Here is a 5590-nt window from a genome sequence, read left to right as displayed (position 1 = left end):
GGAAATGGAAGCATAAAAAACAGTTTCTAGTGCTTTCAGGACCATATAACATGAATAAAATGTTTCATGCCACCTGTGTAGACAGCTGGATTGATTCACATAGAAGTGCATCTGTTAGCTACAGCTGAAAAAGAACTGAAACCAGTTCAGTACAGAAACAACTTTAGGTCCTTTATTTAATAAAATGGAAAACAGATACAGGGCACTAATTTATCCTTATTAGTAATATATTGGGCTTTCAGTAATGTTGCTGTGATACTGAACTTTTACTATCTACACTCATACTCATAACCCAATTTAAAACTTAGTTTATCTGCAAATTTACTGTTGGTTAATTCTTACTGCTCTTCCATATCTGTGATGAGATAAGCACTCACTAATTGGCTGTTTCAGCTTGCCTGGATAAATGCCACTGATCAGCAGCCACTGCTGGCTTTGCTGAAAATAATGAGCCAATAAAGATAAGCATCATGGGAAAATTGCAGATTGGAGGCTGCTCATATTCCTTGTGACACACTCTACGCTGTATTGAGAAGTAGCCGAGGCGATCAATTTTTTATCTTTTTCTTTTTTCAGCACAGGTTGTCTAAAAGAGAAAGATATGGCCAGTATTAGGGGCCTTGTGGTTTGTAATATATGTGAAGACCTTGAATGCCAAGACCTTGACTGCTACATGAAAACTCATTGTTGAAAGTGGTCTCATTCTCTCGACTCTGCGCCATTTTATTTCAAGGCTGACAGGCCTCTCAGCAAACGTTTGATTACAAATTTTTCATTGCCTTTTTTTCCTTTTTTTTTATAACCTCCATCTTGAACAAGCATAAATGTGCATCTTAAATTTGCTCATAAGCTTCCATTTAGGCTTGTCATGCCAATTAGAAATTGGAGGGGTTAGATGTTTAGAGAACCTTCAAAACAGGAAAATGTTAAGCGATCTTGAAGGATATTTCATAATGACAACACAGATGACAAAAATGTCCACAGCCATTTTCCAGAGCTCTGAATTTTTTTCACTTGGAAATCACTCGGTATTTACAGGATACGCCAGTGGTGAGGTGGTTGACAAGAGGCATCACAGCAGTGGGTTTTTAACAGCATCAGAGTCCAACCTATCAAGCTTCTCTATCCTCCTTTTTATGACTGCAGATTATTCAGTGAAGGGCTGCCACTTCTCAGTTTTACAAATAAATCAACATTCACAAACTAACTCTGGGAAAGTTATTTATATACTACATACAGTACACTGTGACTAAATAAATTAAATGTATAACAAAAAGCAAACCGACATCTAATCAAAGACAAACTATGCAAAAAAAACGATTCACTCCCACCCCTCTTCATTCTAACTCCATGACTTCCCTTAACCAGGTGATTATTGGGCTAACCACAGCAGTTTGGGTCCTTAGGCTACCTTAATGTGTGTGCTCCATTAAGCCATGCCCAGCAACTGGCATGGCATCCTCATAGAAATGAATTATTTTTATAACTTAAATACCAAAAATAACAGACGTAGAGCACTAACATCAGTTCAGTCAGTTCATCCTCAACGTTTTGCTTCTGCTCTGTGTTGGAACCATTTATTTTATTGTTACATAATGTACATAACTCGTTATTGCAATAATAAAAGTTTATTTTCTGTCAACAGAAATTCTTGTAGCATTAAAAAAACATTTTTTTATAAGCTTAATTTTTTTCATTGATAATATAAAACATAAAAATCAAATATAAAATGATACATGCATTACAGTGAGTCATAATTTAATATTATTCATAAAATACTCCCACACTAATAAGTAACATTTATCCATAATTTCCTCATCAGTTATTGAAGGTGGCTCCAATCCTTCTGCATAATGTTGTTTGTTCACAAGCACAAAAATGACAAAACTTATTTCAGAAAATGTCATGGTTAAAAAAAAAAAAAACTTTTCCCTGTTTGTTTTTTAGTGTTTAATGCCACCATTTTTTTAGACTTTTTATTCAACTGCAATAATGAGTCAGAATCTATTTTCAATGTAACCATTATCTTAGCTGCCAAATGTTGCAGCTTGTCTGGGAGGAAATTTTAATAATGAGCTAAAATTAAAAGTAATGGCAAATTATTTGATTTTATTTATACTACCACTTGAACCTGTCTTGTTTAACCAGTTGCTATGTGCATACTGAAAGCATCCAAGTTAAATTCCTTGTATGCAACAACAAATTTGGCATATAAATAAGCTTTTGATTCTAAAGTACTACTACGCAAGATGCTTGCTTTCTTTTGAAAATAGCATGGTGAAAAAAAATAATATAAAACATAATATAAAACTAATAATAGCATAAAGTGAACAGGAAATAATCTTTAATCATAACTTCATGTAGGGGTGTGCAATATATACAATTTACATGATATATCCCAAATTGTTTTACACAAGATATATAGAAAATGGCTATATTGCAGACATTAAAAACTAATTTTCAGTGTTTTAAGCCATCTACATGTAATTTTCTTCGTAGTTTGGCTATTCCTCTGACTGGTTCTCATAGGTAAGCAAGTGTTTCCTCCCCAGGAATTTTAAAAAAGGATATTATTGTCAGTTTTTCACATGGCTGATGCAGCATAATTTCTGATGTGCTCTTTCCACTGGTGGGAATGTAGCTCTCATGTGTCTGCTTGGCATGGCCTGTAGAGACATGACACAATGTGATAACATCAGGATATTTCATTTTTAAAATAAAAAGGGCTAAAATGTAAACTTGTTTTAGAGGAAAAGGAAACCTTAAATTACTTCTAATGTCATTTGGTGCAAAATAAAATAAGCTAAAAATAATATCATAATTAAATGTAAAATAATTGTGTATAAAAAGTATAAAATAACAGTTGAGTAATGACAGAAAATAAAATTAACATGATTTTCAAGGGGTGGCACGGGGTGCAGATGGGTCAGGTCAGGGTCCCCCTAATATAACCGTAGGGAAAACACTTGTTTTTGTTAAAAGCTTGTGGAGGTCCCTGGTTTAAAATTAAGTTTGCTAAATTTTACTTCATTGTTATTTTTTCCTTTCAGTCCTTTTATCCTTGATATGTTATTTTAATAGAATAGAATAGAATAGACTAGAAATACTTTATTAATCCCTTTGGAGAGTCCTCAGGGAAATTTGGGTACCAGTAGCAATACAACACCATCAGTAAAGCAGGACAAGCACAAGACATAATATATACAGGTACAAAGCAAAATAGAGGCAACAAGGTGCAAGAAAAGCACAAATAGAATGCAATAAATAACAATAAGATAAGTTAAATAAAACAATATAAACAAGCATTGCACACAGTAGAGGTGGTACAGATTCCCAGTTCACTATTGCACGTATAAGTTATTGCAACTGTTTGTATGGGTTATTGTGCATGTGTTGTATCAGGCGGACTGCACACCTCCCTCTCCCCCCTCCTTCTCCCCCTCCTGCCTAATGCAGAGTTGTACAGTTTGATGACTCGGGGGACAAAGGAGTCTCTGAGCCGGTTGGTCCTACTCTTGGGGAGGAGCAGCCTGTTACTGGTCAGGCTTCTCTGTGCACTGATGACAGTGTGCAGAGGGTGACTGTCATCATTCACAATAGCCAGTAGTTTTTTTAGTGTTCTCCTCTCTGCCACTGTCACCAGGGAGTCCAGCTTCATGCCAACCACAGAGCCCGCCCGCCTGATGAGTTTTTCCAGCCTGTTAGCACACCTTTTTGTCATGTTACCCCCCCAGCAGACAACAGCATAAAAAAGCGTACTAGCCACCACAGACTGATAGAACATTCACAGGAGTTTCCTGCAGATGTTAAACGATCCCAGTCTTCGCAGGAAGTACAGACGGCTTTGGCCCTTCTTGTACAGGTGATCTGTACAGCATGTCCAATCCAGCTTGTTATCCAGCCACAACCCGAGGTACCTGTAGTTGTCTACAATCTCCACCTTATCGTCCCTGATGGTCACTGGACGTGGTTGTGGGCTGGACTTCCTGAAGTCAATAACCAGCTCCTTAGTCTTTGAGGTGTTAAGCTGGAGATGGTTCATCTGACTCCAGGTGACAAAGTCACTGACCAGATTCCTGTACTCATCCTCTCCATCATCCCTGATACACCCCACGATGGCTGTGTCATCTGCAAACTTCTGGATGTGACACAGCTCTGAGTTGTAACAGAAGTCTGAGGAGTAGAGTGTGAAGAGGAGGGTGGCCAGCACCGTCCCCTGGGGTGCTCCTGTGCTGCTACTAACAGTGTCAGATGTGGTGTCCTTTAGCCTGACGTACTGCTGTCTCTCTGTGAGGTAGTTACCAATCCAGGACACCAAGCAGGGATCCACCTGCATCTCCCTCAGTTTGTCCAGAAGCATCAGGGGCTGGATTGTGTTGAAGGCACTTGAAAAATCCAAGAAGAGGATCCTCACTGTGCCCCTCCCTTTATCCAGATGTACTTGGACACGGTGTAGGAGGTAGAGAATAGCATCCTCCACACCTGCGTGATAGGCAAACTGTAGGGGGTCCTGGGCCTGTTGCACTTGGGGCTTGAGGAGATTGAGGATGAGCCTCTCCATCATCTTCATCAGCTGGGATGTAAGTGCCACCGGTCTGTAATTGTTCAGCTCACCAGGGTGGTTTTTCTTTGGAACTGGAACAATACAGGATGTTTTCCACAGGGTAGGCACTTTCCCCAGCTGTAGACTGTGGTAGGCTGACTTCACAACTGTACTACTATAACTGCTAAAATTCAGGTCTCAGTCCATGACAATTACCAAATTTCTGGCTTGGATGTTAGTTTTGAAATTTTGCTCTTTAAAGCTAAGTTCTGATACTTCCCATTCTTCCTTGGCTCCAAAAACTGTTTCTTCAGTTTTGTCTTCATTTAACTGAAGGAAGTTCTGGCACATTCAATCTTTAATTTGGTAGATGTAGTTGATCAGTGTTTGGATCAGACTATAGTCTCCTGGTGAGATGGTTATGTAGATTTGTGTGTCATCATCATAGTTATGGACACATGTTTCTTTGTTTTTCATAATTTGAGTGAGTGGCAGCATGTAGATGTTGAACAGATGTTTTATAATGAAATGAAGAGGTACTAACAGCAAACAGGATGTTGCCTCTGCCAGAGGACTCCAAGTAGCCTTTATGGTATTTTCAACAATTTTAGATGCCTTTGTCAAGTAAAGAGAAATCAGCATGACACAGGCGCCGCTCCAGCCTATACCACCTTGTCCCCTGGCAACAACCCTACCACAACGTTCTTGCCCTCGCCTGAAGCCATATGTGCTCATGCAGGGATGTGCAGCATCACCTTTGAATCCATTTTGCCATTGTCTGTCAGTTACAGAGACTGGCATGGGACCATTAACGTTTGGCAAAGGAACTTGAAATTCTTACTGTGGTATCAGGACGGGTTTGAAATTGTAAAGCAGTTTCAAGTGTGTGAAATTAACCAGAGTGCAGTAAGTCACTTCGTGTTGGAAGTGGGCAGAGCTAATTATTGCCCTGAAATTGGGTGTATGGACCTCACCCTGACTAAGCGCTGTCAGTTTGATGATGATCAGATATATTTGAGTGATTTATACAGATTTATGGCGTGAAAT

Source organism: Melanotaenia boesemani, chromosome 7 (genome assembly GCF_017639745.1).
Source record: "Melanotaenia boesemani isolate fMelBoe1 chromosome 7, fMelBoe1.pri, whole genome shotgun sequence".
Lineage (NCBI taxonomy): Eukaryota > Metazoa > Chordata > Actinopteri > Atheriniformes > Melanotaeniidae > Melanotaenia > Melanotaenia boesemani.
Note: the sequence above shows the minus strand (reverse complement) of the source record.